Below are 14,971 nucleotides of genomic sequence, written 5' to 3'. Positions count from 1 at the left end.
TCATAAAAGCCTAAACATTCACATTCTTTCTCTCACACGGTGCCTAAGCTACGACCTCTGCTCCTGCTGAGATGGGGCAGAAAACCTCTCCAGTATGTTCTGTTCTCTTCTAATCAGACAAATAAGGCGATGACTTTCTGCGAACAGTATTTCTTATAACTCAGCAGTATAATGCATCATAAAACAATATCATTCATTCACAATAAATCAGCAGTCTAATGTAATGCAAATCAGTTTAACAAATGCAATAGTTATCACCTTCTTCTAATTCAGGAGAATAATGCAAACTAAAACTACATAATAATTCATAATCTTTAATTAAGGGTCTAACATGTCATAAAATAATATTATAATCCCACAATGTATATAGGTATGTGTATATATACAGATAGATATCATTAATGTAGCTCAAAGCTACATTAATGGTGTTAATGAAAATCAATGTAGAAGTTAGTTGTGCTTTTGTACATTAACATTTTCATATTGTATGCCTGAAAATGTTTCTTTTGTGCATTTTGTTTTCATCTAGGAAGAATTAAATGAAGTTGCTTAGGCCTGGAATGACCACAGTCCACAACTCCCAAAGTCCTCATAGCGACCATCTTTTATGTATGCCCTCCCAGACATTTATGGCGCGAGGGACTGTCTCAAACATGTCAATATGGACAAAGTTGAAGCCTGCCTTGAAGAATGCGTGTTCAAAGACTTTCCATGTGAAGAGGATGTCTTTCATCTCTGTGTAGAACTCATGTCAGAACATAACCTGGACTTCTCAGATGATGTGTTTCATACAGTGGATCTGTATGTAAAGCTAAGGCAGTTGATGCTTACTGAGTTGGAGCTTTTGCCTTAAAGGTAAGACATCGTTATGCATTTGATTGAGGTGGCAAAAACACATTCTTTGACCCTTGTCCTTCAGGGACATCTAGGGATATTTAGGCCTTTTCCCCCCTTTGTTTGGTTTTAATTTTGCTACATTTGCTGTCTGCAACAAATATCACCCCAAAAGACACTTTTTTAAATGCTGTATTTTCATATTTAAACTGTAAAATTTTATAAGTTATTAATTTATGGATGGTTGTCGTTTTTGGGGCACACATACATGGGTTTTGAGGGCCTGAAAATGTATTTCACAAACAGTGAAAAAGGCTATAAAAATTGTATTTAATTTTTGGAGGGTTTTTTTTTTGGATGGTTTATTTCAATTAACAAACCAATTTTTTGTTTTAAAAGACTTATTATTAAAACATATTTACACATAATGTCAGTTAGACCTGCTATTTGGAGGATATGCAGCGCATGTCACCTTGGAATTATGATTTCAACTTTTTGTAAATATGCTTTTTCATCTTTCTTTTTATTTAAGTAATTATTGATGTTTTGAAATATCTGGTTATGTAGCAGTAATTTTTTTTTCACTGTCAATTTTCACTGCTGAGACTTTTTATATATACCGACTGTTTTCCTGATTATGGGCAGTATAATTATATAGTTTTTAGCATATGGATAACCTAACTGAGTGAGATTTATGGACCTATGTTTTTTTTCAGATTGCGGCTCAGAATAATAAAAACCCAGAAATTACCAAAATGAAAGATGTAATTTGTCTCATTGAACACTTTATTATAAAACACAGATCTTCTGCCATCATCTTATCTTAAAACAAAATAACAACTGTACTGTATTTACAGTAACACAAAAACCCTTAAAGTATTCTTATAAAAATCTAATTGCAAGCACAAGACTTGGAAAAAGTACGACAATACACTCAACAAAAATATGCAATATGTTGTGCAAAAATTCAATTATTATTAAAAATACAAACAGAATGGGACAATAAAAAGAGATTGAGGATAATATGGCAAGATCTGATAACAATATCCTACAATTAAAGAATAAGAACGTGTGGTCTAAAACCACTATGAAGCAAATACATTAGGCTCAATCATGAAAACAGAAATATAGGAAAATATCTTTTAAATAACTACCCCATTGGCTGTGCAGTTTTAAAAAAGGGGGCTATGATAAACAAGGGTTTTTTTCCATTACAAAAATCAGGAAAAGCCAACTAATAATCAACCTTCAGCTAAGCAATTGCTGATTTCACAGAAATCCAAAATAAAAGCATATAGGTGTGCCTTATGGCCATTCAATTGAGCAAAAGTCACCATAACCCAGATGGCTAAACAGAACTGTACAAACATAACTGTAATAAAATACAATGACAAGTAAAACCTGACTTGTAAACTGTAAAATGTGTGCACGATGATAAAATATGTAGGAGATATATGCAATATGTCATAATTTATCGACAGCTCCAGTTCGTTAAACCCAATGATGATGTTCTTTCCCAGATGTAAATCTGAACCTGTGCAAAACCTGAGGAACAAACACAAATGTTCCTTCTCAGTATTCTTCACATATGTAGTCAGATAATGAGCTTCTGGTGAGCCGTCATTGTTTCAGGGAAAGTGTACGCTCAGAGTCAGGCATGAACTTAAAGAAATTCTCCACAATATCACTCTTTACTTGGGAGCTTTTCTCACAGTTGGTTGGAGGGTTTCATAAACTGAAGATAAATCACAAAGGCTTTCCCATGCAGTGCTGAGTGTTCTTGCCCACTGTTCAATAACATAGGCAGGCTCTTGGACAAGTGTTTTGTGTGCAAGCTCCAATAGGACTTCAGTGGCATTGCAGGCTGTTGGTATCTTTCTGCAGCTGTGGTTATCAAGTATGTCTATAAGTTCTTCTTGGTCCACGGTGCTAAAGTCTGATCGCCACGCCTCTAACACTGTACGCTCAGAGTCAGGCATGAACTTAAAGAAATTCTCCACAATATCACTCTTTACATATCCAAAGGCAGCTTGTTCCAGAATGGCAGGTGCAATTTTCACAGGCAGATATTTCTCTCTAACCCATCCAAATGCAATGATTCTGCACACACTCTCCCACTCCGGTTGCCCAAAATCATGCCTTATGAAGGGCACCTTGTAAACGTTTCCAGTGGTGCACTGGTCATAGAATTCTTTCCAGAATTCTGAAAGACAATCTCTCACAACTCCCCCATCGTCATGGGCCATTTCAGGTGTTCCATCAGGCAGTAAGACCTGGATTTTGATGTCGACATCTTCAAGGTCCTTATCACTAAAATGTGAAATGAGCTCTGACATTACCTGCCCTCTGTGGACCACCACTACTCTCCTCACTGTCTCACTGGATGGACCAGGTTGTGGAGAAAAAATCAGGGTGTCATCCAAATGTATTGGCTCACTGTCAGAAAAGGGGCCAACAAAAATAATGTCACTGCTGTGAGAAGTGTTAGCACTTAGAGACTGCGTGGAAGATTGTGGAAGGTTATCGTTTGGAGTGTCTTCAATGTATGTCACATCATGGCTGATTGTTTCAAATGGAGCAGATGTTTGGACTGTAGTGACAGTAAAAGAAGAGGTTTGGTTTTGAGGACTTCAATTTCTGAAGATGGATGCAAACCTGGGTTGGAGCTCTGAAGGCTGTCATTTTGTTTTTTCTTTGTGGTGAGGTAGAACCTGAGGATATTTAGTTTTGTAACATGATAAAGTTCTCCTACTGTCAATGCATCATGGACTATCATCTCTTGATAATCCTTCAGATCACAGTCAAAATCTGTTAAGGGCCCCTGGAATGTTTCCTCCATCTGGAAAGAACAGGCCTGTTGCAACCTGTAATATGTCCCTTTTCTTGGCATCCTTGCAAATGCCTATTTTTCTTGTTCCTCCTCCTCATCTAGCTCTAACCTGCTTGAAAACCTCAGTGTCTTCATCATAATGCATCCATCCTATTTCTATTTTTCTATTTCTCTTCAGAGCATTTCTTTTTTGGGTTGTTTGGGAATGTTCTTCTTGCCGTGTGCTACTGCCATCCTCTTCAGATAATTTTCTTTTGGACAGTTTGGATTTCAGCCATTCAAAAAGCGCTGACTTGCGGCTGCTGCCCCTACGTCTGCAAAATCCAAATACTGCTAGACGATCACCGTATGATGGCAAATAAGTCTTCAGCTCCTCATCTGTCATTAGACTTATGACACTGGCATCAATCTAAAGATGGAAAAATAATTTGATTTATTAAAAATACCAGCCTTGAAAATACAATCCTATTTTTAACTTAAGAACAATGAGGAAAAGTTGCATTTCAACCAGTATCTTGTTGGAATTAAGTACCTTCTCATTCTCCAAGGTCTGTATAATTTCCTCAGAGACTTCTCTTTGTTTCAAGAATTCAGTCAAGTCTCCCATGCTGTAAGGAAGGATGTAAATTAAAATTACCTATTATAAAGCCACCATATTATCATCAAAGTATCTGTGCCTACCTACATTATGAGCTCTGACTATGGTGGAGAAGTGGGAACTGCATTTTTAAGTGTCCATTTGCACTGTAACTACAATCAGCATCACAATACAGTCAATCCCACATTTTCTCAGTTGTCTGGTTACAGTTTTATTGGTTTTGTTCCTTATTTATATAGTTGTCAGTCATATTCCCTGTTTTGGGTGATTTGTGATTTTGTTTTATATAGTGTTGTACACTTATTACGCATGCTTTCAGCAAAACGTCTGTTTCATCAGACGTAACAGGTGTCATTAGCGTGTAACAGAAACCTTATAGGTACCTTTGGTTAACCCTCACGTTGCATTCTATTCAACTTTGTATGTCACACTGTTTTTGTATACCTTTTATCCAGTTATCATATCCTTCTGGGTAACAAGGAAATGACATCAGCCACATAGATTTCTTATTGGCAGCGCTAACTTGAAATTTTGAGTTAATAACCCGAAATTTCGAGAAAATAACTCGAAATTTCATGGATCTTTTTTTTTTTTTTTAGTGGCGGAAACAGGCTTCCATATGAAACCGAAAAGTGGATTGAAACCGAAAAAAATGGATTAAAACCAAAAAATGGATTGAAACCGAAAAAAAAAAATGGATTGAAACTGAAAAAAAAAATTGTAAGCGAAAACAAAAAAATTACAGTTTCAATTGATTGTTTTTCACTATCAATTTTTTTTTCCGGTTTCAATACAAGATTTTTCAGTACATTTATTTCAGTTACAATATTTTTTTTCGGTTTCAATATTTTTTTCGGTTTTGTTTCAAGGTGGCATTGTTCTGATTCCATACGTTTATCCCACTGAAAATGTCCAGATGAACAGAATCAACCTTTTGGGATTTACGTACCTGGATGATTAAGCACGTATGAAGATGTTATTTTATTAATATTTTTAAAATGATAGCGGCACACACGAAAATGTTTGCAGCACAAACGTAGCACAAGCCTTTGACATCAATTTTGTTTGATTCCATCAATGTGGAGAGGCTGGTTGAACTCTGATGACCTCTAGAAATTTTTATTAATATCTTTAAAATGATAGCAGCACAAATGAAAATTTTTGCAGCACAAACCAGCACAAACGTAGCACAAACGTTTGATACCACTTTTGTTGGATTTGAAGAAGGGGGGGGGGGGGGGGGGCAACTTCACTCACATGGAGATTTGCACTGAACAAGACTAACTTTTTGGACTATCTGTGTGCCCTGTCAACACACATTACAGCTGGACAGCACTGAGCTTTTCTTTTTCAAATCATTGAAGAGTTGCCAGCAATCCCTTTGTTAGCTTTCATGAACAGTGCATAATCCTCACTGGTAGGTGCCTACCATGGTGGTTTTGGTTATGCTAGTTGCTGGGCTAAAAGCAAGTTAAGTTAAAGAGGCAGATTATGGCTACTCCTAGCTGCTTCAACAGCTGGTACTGACAATGTGTATCTAATGAAGTGTCTGGTGAGTGTATTTAACTGTTTATCTTTAATTCCCTCTTCACAAACAAACAAAAAATTAAAAAGTGCCGTATACATGCAACATGAGACTTAGTGGCTATTTTAGTCTTTGTGTCTCAAACTGATAATGTTTAGGAACACTTCAGGGGTACGTACCTTTAGGAGAAGGAAAGAAAATATTGTCTCAGCATGCGCAGTCTTCCACGTTGTACCTTCACCTCACCGTGATAAATGCAAAAGTGTCTTTTTTGATTGATTGCCTTTTCATTTTAACCTTTCATATTCTTCTGTCACACTGTATAATTTCCTTTCTTTCTGTTCCTTGCTTGGCTGCACAGATGAAATTCTCACACATTACGCCAGCTTGTGCAAAAGGACTGTGGCACACAAAATAGCTTCTTTGATGGAGGTGTATTCAAAATTGTAATTCATGCAAAAAGACAAAAACAACTGTTTACGATAACAAAGAAAATAAGAAAAATTCTTTTCCTTTTCCACCCTCATAATCACATCTGCCTGTTGATAAATTTATTTGATAATACATTTCATCCAATTTCTTAACCCTTTATCCAGTTCAGGGTCGCAGAGTTTTCAGTCCCTATCCCAGCTGCTAAAGGGTGAGAGGTCAGATACACCATGGACCGGTCACCAGTATGTCACATATTTAAAAATATGAAGGTGTAGAAAGTGGCTTTCCACACCACCACTGCTTTCTAGTGTCCAAAAACACAAATGAAACCATCTATCCATCTTCTTCCGCTTATCTAGGGTCACAGGGGCAGCAGCGTAAGCCAGGGGTGTCCTTTTTGCAAAGAGGGCCAGATTTGGGAAGGTGAGAATGTGTGGGGGCCGACCATTCAGCCTGAAATATTTTGAACCAATAACATTAAATGCAAATGAACGACTTTATAATTTTTTCCCCCTTTTTTCACACACAAATTTTATTATGATTTTTTTTTATTATGAATCATTTATTATTAAACGTTTTTACCAAAATCATGTATTTGAAAAACACACAAAATGAAGAAAAATTAAACATCTAAATTCAAAACATGTGAACAGGAAAATAACATTAAGAGTTAACATATTCAAAAGTACAAAACATCAAAACCAAAAATGGATGTGTTTTTTATTATTTCAATTTTTAACTCTGATCAAAGATACGAAATTGAAAAACCGGCTGCCGGACCGAATTTGATTTTATTATTTAATTTGTAGGGTTTAGGAGACCTGGTTTGAGTGTTAATTGAAACAACAACAACGACGAAAAAAGACTAAAAAACTAAACAAATAACTTGCCTGCACTAATGTGAAGGGTGATAATTAAACCTTGACTGAAGTAAATGGCCCAGGTTTAGCCATAGCTGGACTGGCCATCGGGCACACCGGGCATTTGCCCGGTGGGCCGCTGGTGATTTTTTGTTTTTATGGGCCGATGGATTTATTTTTTATTTTATTTTATTTTTTTAGGAAGGGTATATATAATGAAAGGTGTTGGATTGGCCAATTGGTCATGATCGACTCTGGGCTGGACCAATTACAGCCGAGGAGGCCGGATGCACCCTCCCCCTTGTTTAGCAATCACGTGATTTCCGCGCATTGCATGCCGGGAATTAGTGGCAAAACAATCCAAGTACCGCATCAAATGCAAGCATTTGCAGCACCGCAAAACGTTAATTCTCCGGTTCCAATACCTTCTTGTTTTTTCTTTGCCGCACAAAAAAGGAATGCACAAAACAAAAGGAGAACAATGCCGGTCCGTACAAAGACAGACTCGACGAAAAGACAAAGAAAAGATACAAGGAAAAATCAAAGGAGTGAAAGGGTCAGACCCTTACGAGCACACAGAGTGGACAAAAGACGTTAGCGTGCTGCCCAACTTTCACCACGCTCAGATTTATAATTATACGGTTCTTGCAGTGAGTGCATACACTCATGAAGTTTAGTAACTTCAGGTCACTGCAACAAGCCCAGGTACAGTTTACTGACGGATGGGTACAGGACCTTGAAATGCACCGTGTAGAATGAAAGACCATCGTACGAACAAGGCAAGGCAAGGCAAGGCAAGTTTATTTGTATAGCACAATTCAACAACAAGGTGATTCAAAGTGCTTTACAGAGACATTAGAAACAAGAACAAATAAAAAGCATGATTTAAAATTGATTAAAACAAGCAAATAAACTAACTAACTAATTAACAAACAAACAAACAAACAACAGTATATAAAATCAAAACAGATAAAATCAGAACAGTAGATAAAATCAGTAGTTAAATGTAAGTTTTGAAATTTAAGCTTAAAGTGTGGATTTGGTGCTTTATTCAAATGCAGCTGAGAACAGGTGAGTCTTCAACCTGGATTTAAATAAACTGAGTGTTTCAGCTGATCTGAGGCTTTCTGGGAGTTTGTTCCAGATATAAGGAGCATAAAAGCTGAATGCAGCTTCTCCGTGTCTGGTTCTGACTCTTGGAACTGATAAAAGACCGGATCCAGATGACCTGAGGGATCTGGATGGTTCATACTGGGTCAGGAGGTCATTGATGTATTTTGGTCCTAAACCATTCAGAGCTTTATAGGCCAGCATCAGAACTTTAAAGTCTATCCTCTGACGGACAGGCAGCCAGTGTAAAGACCTCAGAGCTGGACTGATGTGGTCCACTTTTTTGGTCTTAGTGAGGACTCGAGCAGCAGAGTTCTGAATGAGCTGTAGTTGTCTGACTGATTTTTTAGGTAGACCTGTAAAGATGCTGTTACAGTAATCAAGCCTACTAAAGATGAATGCATGGACTAGTTTTTCCAGGTCCTGTTGAGACATCAGATCTTTTATCCTTGATATATTCTTGAGGTGATAGTAAGCTGACTTTGTTATTGTCTTAATGTGTTTTTCTAAGTTTAGGGCTGCATCCATCACTACACCCAAATTTCTCGCCTGGTTTGTGGTTTTTAGATGTATAGATTGAAGTTCTCTGGTGACCTGTAATCGTTTTTCTTTGGCGCCAAAGACTATTACCTCAGTTTTGTTTTTGTTTAGCTGGAGAAAATTGTGGCACAACCAGTCATTGATTTCCTCAATGCATTTACCAAGAGCCTGTACAGGGCCTCGGTCTCCTGGTGACATTGTGATATATATTTGTGTGTCATCTGCATAGCTGTGGTAGTTTATTTTGTTGTTCTTTATAATCTGTGCCAGTGGGAGCATGTAGATGTTAAACAGAAGGGGTCCCAAGATGGAACCTTGGGGAACTCCACATGTGATACTTGTCTGCTCAGATGTGAAGTTACCTATTGATACAAAGTATTTCCTGTTTTCTACGTATGTTTTGAACCAGTTTAGTACAGTTCCTGAAAGACCTGTCCAGTTCTCCAGTCGTTTGAGTAATATGTTGTGGTCAACTGTATCAAATGCTGCACTGAGATCCAGTAAAACTAGGACTGACATTTTTCCACTGTCTGTATTCAGACATATGTCATTAAACACTTTGGTCAGAGCGGTTTCAGTGCTGTGGTTCTGTCTAAAACCTGACTGGAAGGCATCGTAGCAATTATTCTGTTTTAAGAAGTAACTGAACTGTTGAGAAACTGGTTTTTCAATGATCTTACTTAAAAACGGGAGATTTGAGATCGGCCTGTAGTTGTTCATTTGTGTCTTGTCAAGATTGTCCTTTTTCAGTATAGGTTTGATTACAGCAGTTTTTAGTGATTCTGGAAACACACCTGATAATAAAGAAAAGTTGACGATCTGTAACAGGTCTGACTCTAAAGTCTTTGAGACCTTTTTGAAAAAACTTGTTGGCAGGACATCTAAACAGCAGGAGGAGGAGTTCAGTTTACCTAAGATGTCCTCCAGGTCTTTGCTGTTAATAGGTTGAAACTGTTTCATGGTGTTTAAACAGTTTTTTGGTGGACACAGTACATATCCTGGATCTGCTGTTGATGTACCAATTGCTTGTCTAATTTTTTGGATTTTTTCAGTGAAGAATTTGGCAAAGTCATTGCAGGCCATGGTCGAATGAAGTTCAGCTGCCACTGACACAGGGGGGTTTGTTAGCCTGTCAACTGTAGAAAATAAGACCCGAGCATTATGGCTGTTTTTAGTGATGATGTCAGAGAAGTAGGACCTCCTTGCATTCCTCAGTTGTAAATTGTAATTGTGAAGTTTCTCTTTATAAATGTCATAATGAACCTGGAGGTTTGTTTTTCTCCATCTGCGCTCAGCTTTCCTACACTCTCTTTTTTCATTTTTCACCAGTGTGGAGTTTCTCCATGGAGACTTTTTCCTTCCAGAGATAACCTTCACCTTAATGGGAGCAATAGTGTCCATTACATTTAACATGTTAGCATTGAAGCTATTGACGAGCTCATTGACTGACCCTCTGGACAGGTCAGGTGTTAATGGGAAGACCTGGTTAAAAATTGCACTACTGTGTTCAGTTATACACCGTTTTGTGATCACTGTTGTTGATATATTTGTGTGGGCTGAGATTTTACTTTCAAAGGTAAGTTTACCAGTCTCACAAATCGTTGTCATAAATACACATTCGTTAACCGTTTATTAATATAACCTTTGAGCTCAACGGTAATTAATTAGTAGTGGAAATAATTTCTGGTACGTGTTACAGAAATGTAGCAGTGACAATAATATTGTATGTTGTAATCGCACTGGACAATTAGTGATACAAAACAACTGTTTTATCCTGTGAATAAAAGTATATGTTTTTGTCAATGTACCATGGTAATAACAGAAGCAAAATGCAATATTGTGTCAGGACAATTCACTATTTATGCACAATAAATAAAGGAGCATAGCGCGACAATTTCTGTTCAGCGCCAGACTTGCTTGTAACCTATATCACCAATTATGTTAAGAAAAATGACGTATTAACTACTACAAAACTCTGACCTTTGTGGGAATGCTTGGAGCAGACTAACATGTGAGCTGGAGTGTTCTGAGACGTTATATTTGGTATATCCAGACCATCCGTCGGTTCTTACTTCGGAAACATGGCTTAAAAAAATTCTCTTCAACAACGTAATCCGATTAAAAAAAAAACGATCTCTTTACCCGTCGGCTTCCCGTGGCTGTCATGCGACCGGCTATTGCAGTTAATAATACAACAGCTTCTTGCCATTTTTTGGGTTTCTTTTTATCGCTTTGTAACTGAGTTCAATTGAAAGCCTGCGTGCGCTAGTACCTCTTGCCACAAGTTCCCAGAATTCTTTGCGGTTTTACCCCTGAATGACGTCACATTTTCAATCTTTATCCTGGTGGGCCGGTCTCTAGTCAAAATGCCCGGGCCGATTTTTTGTTCCAGTCCAGCCTTGGGTTTAGCTCAAAAACAGCGGTTTTGATGAGCAAAATGTCACACAAGTGAGAGTCACTTAAGATAAGATAAGATAAGATAAGATAAGATAGAACTTTATTAATCCCTCGGGTGGGTTCCTCTGGGAAATTCGACTTCCAAAAAGCACAGCAACGACCGAAGTTACAGTTACAGAATTGTTATATATATATATATATATATATACACACACACACACACACACACACACACATATAAATACAGAGACAAATATAAATAAAATATACAAAGGGGATAAATAGAATAAATAGGAATAAAAAATAAAAATACAAGTGAATTGCACATTTCAAGTATTGAGTCTATTGCACTGTTGACTATTTACAAAAAGTATTGCACAAGGTATTGTACAGTGAGGTGAAGAGGCACTACAGCTTAGTTGTTCCCCCCTCCTTTGTCCTCCTGTTTCCCCTCCCTCTCCCCTCCAGAGAGGAGTTAAACAGCCTTAATCTCCGCCTCACACGGTTCTTGGTCATTTTCATGACCAAGAATGTCTTCTCGCACAAGCATGCGATACTCGGTGTCACACTGCAGCTCAATGAGTTCCAGCTGCAGCTATTTATCACCGGTTTCATAACATGGTCATATTTTAAATGTTTAGCACAGAGTACTTGTTGGTGAATAATACAGTTGAGTTTTATAGCTCTACCTCCTTATTTGCTGACTTTGTTACAGACTAGGGTTCTTAATCCATTTCTCTCCCCAGCCATGGCAGGTGCGCCATCCGCAATAATAGCAGTGACTTTTTTGCACAGCAGCAAATAAATCTGTTTCTTCTTGTTTGGCCCTTAAGGCTCTGGAGGTCAAGTAGCTCTTCACTCACGTTCATTTTATTGTCCACTCCTCTAAAAAAAAATCTGTGATTGAGTGTTGCATCCATGCTTTTGTCACGTTTTGTTAGTGACCAGAGGTGAGGGTAGGGACGTAGATTGACCGGTAAATCAAGAAAAACCTAGCAAATGAGCAAATGAAACAATTTAAATTCATTAAACAAACATTATTCACATTTTGCCGCGAGGCTGAGCTATAATGTCACAAATGTGAAAGACACGCTAACATTGTGTAGCTAACATTGTGTAGCTAACATTGTGTAGCTAACATTAAAACAAAGATAGTTATGCGCTTTTTTTCTCAGTGTAAAATGCTCAAAGGTTTTCCTGACTGATGTCAGTATGCTAGATTACTTTTCTGTAAAGAACAGAGCCAACGCTAAGGCTTTCTGTTTGTTTGTCTGTTTATCGAAAAGATTAGTAAAAAGCCACAAAGCCAAACTTTGTGAAATTTGGCAGAGACGTGGACTATTTGCAGAAAACCCTTGAAATGTTGGTCCTAGTCTGGATCAGTTTCTTTAAAATTGCAAAACATATCATTCACTTTAGGAAGGAACACGCTCTTGTGGCTTGTGCTGTGAGTTGGAATGTTTTATCAGACACTCGCTGCACTCACCAAAGGCCAACAGAAACTCATCAGGCTACATGGACACACATACAGGTACACATAGAGACCAACACTTAAATCACAAACTGCTAAGGTCACACAAAGCCTCTCTCATACACTCACTCACCATTCTATCACGTACAGTCATGGAAAGGGCAACACTGTCAACCTTTTCCCTCAGATACAGCAAGTGTTGTTTATGCTGCTGTCAGCTGTTCTTTGGGCAGAAACACGCTGCTGAGTGCCTGCAGAGACCCACCAGAAAACTATGCATTATTGATTCGTCCCATCTTCGATTATTTAAAAGTGGAAGTAGGATCAAGTGCAAACTAACTGCTCACTTTGTAGCCTGAATTCTTTATTAAGTTTGGTGCTTTGTCAAATTGAGCTCATGTACCTGTTATTTTTAAACAGACTTCAAGGAAAGCTTTCATCACGTTTGTATTTTTCTGTTATTATTAAGAACCATCATGGAAAAACAGTTCAGTTCTCTTCCAGCCGTGATGATTCTGCCTTCAAGTGCTGCAGAAAATATTGTTGTGATATAGAGAGAACACTCAAAAGGGGAAGGTAGGAATTTATAACAATCCCCTTGGTTGCCAGATTAAAGGCTAAGCATATAAAAGCCCTGCCAGTGAGTGCTGGTAAAAGTGATGAGTGCAACTTTCGGATAAAAAGGTTAAAAATAAAAGTGTGTTTATGTGCACTGCTTCTGCAGCAAAATGGAACTTATGTCTTTTTTTTCTCACTGTTTTGTAGCTTTTTAATTTTGTAAATCAATTCTGACAAATGTTCTATTTTGTTATAGCATCTTTTAAATCAACGATGCAAACTTTTGACACAAAAACTACAGTGTCTTGTGGAAAATGTCTGCCTATATGTTGATTTCAGCTCATGTGTCCTTGGGATTTTGTGGCCTTACCACCTAAATTTGATGTGGTTTGATTAAAATGTGTATTTGTGTCCATCATAAATTAGCAATGACAGAATCATTAAGTTCTATCATTAAGTTTTCTGTCACAAAGCAATTCCAGAGTAGAATGTAAAGTGAAGAAACAACATCCAGTGCTAGTGTTTGATGTATTTAATTCACAAAAGCTTCACTGGGTCAGTGAGCACCATGCCATGAACATAAAACAGAGTAGCTTGTCTCTACACTGTCATCATCACACAGCTCAGTGATGGTCCTGGGGTTTTGAGTGGTTTCTGAGGCAGGGACCAACAGTTAATTAAAAACGGAATAAAGCAGGTCGTCATCATGATTGACATTTCTCACTGAAGGCAGTTGTATATGTCCTTCGCATGTTGACAAGTTAAATTGCAGTGTCACTGTCATTCACGGAGGTGAGAAATATGTACAATTTGAGGATGGCTTGTGCAAATGTATTTCCATCACCTCAAAATTCTGGGGATGAAAATTTGCAAACTGCAGGGCAAAATGTCATGTAAATGTCAAAAGATGGAGAAGTGTTTGTGATGAGAAAATTAATGTCTGTCAGGCAACTACAGGCTAATGTGGACAAGAAAATAAAATAAAAGAGACCATAGTAGAGGAACTGCTCCTCTAGAGGCGCCTGTGAGTGTGCTAAACAACTGAGTTGTTGTAAAGGTTTAGTTGGTTGGTTAGTTGGCTGGTTGAGAGGTCATCGGTCGTACCATTTTTCTGAAAGTCACGACATTACGTACAGCATTTAAAGTGCTTTAACGTCACATCCCTACTGTCTGAATAACAGACACAACACAAACCCACTGATTTTCTCCTTACAGCAGGACCATAAAACAAATAGATACTTTTGATGTAAACTCTTTTTTTGTAAACTCTTTTAAGATGCAGAATGTCAGTGCCAAAGGACTTGAAAGAGATGGCACAACTTACATACATAATGTATGAAATATAAGGATAGGTTTGTAGCTTGAACCTATTCGCTGGAACGTTGAAGACAATATAATTACACAGCAAAAGCATTGAACACCAAGTAGGCAAAGTTCTTCGTGTTACTCATGCATGAGGGAGACCTGCCTGGAGCCAAGTATCGTCCCACCACTTGACCTCCGTCAGACTCTCAGCCAGGTTCCCCATAGCACTCCTTTTATTGTGGTTACATGAATATGCATAGGGTCATTAACATATGACGTCTACATACAAACAAAGAGTACCTTGCCTGTGTGTGTGTGTGTGTGTGTGTGGGGTCAGAGTGTGACCCCATAAATGACTTCCCTAAACCTGCTGGTCTGGAAGTCTAGCAGTTCATCTAAACAAAAGGCACTTAGCATAAAACAGATATAGCCACGTTTATCCGACCATAAAACAATAAGACAAGGTACGACCTCTTCCCATGCTCCCAGGATGTAGGTGTGCACACAAAGT

At 38.0% G+C, this 14,971-nt stretch overlaps 1 pseudogene; it reads right to left on the bottom strand.

Moving 5' to 3' along the window:
- Positions 1 to 1,068: 1,068 nt before the first annotated feature.
- LOC147337474 (uncharacterized) lies at positions 1,069 to 4,271 on the bottom strand (annotated as a pseudogene).
- Between the last annotated feature and the right edge of the window lie 10,700 nt (positions 4,272 to 14,971).

This window comes from Aulonocara sp. 'chitande type north' Nkhata Bay, linkage group LG2 (genome assembly GCF_057382095.1).
Source record: "Aulonocara sp. 'chitande type north' Nkhata Bay isolate Kocher_YH1m ecotype deep benthic linkage group LG2, A_spYH_male_GT1.1, whole genome shotgun sequence".
NCBI lineage: Eukaryota > Metazoa > Chordata > Actinopteri > Cichliformes > Cichlidae > Aulonocara > Aulonocara sp. 'chitande type north' Nkhata Bay.
The sequence above is the reverse complement of the archived record's forward strand: the minus strand, read 5'-3'. Positions and strand labels throughout refer to the sequence as shown.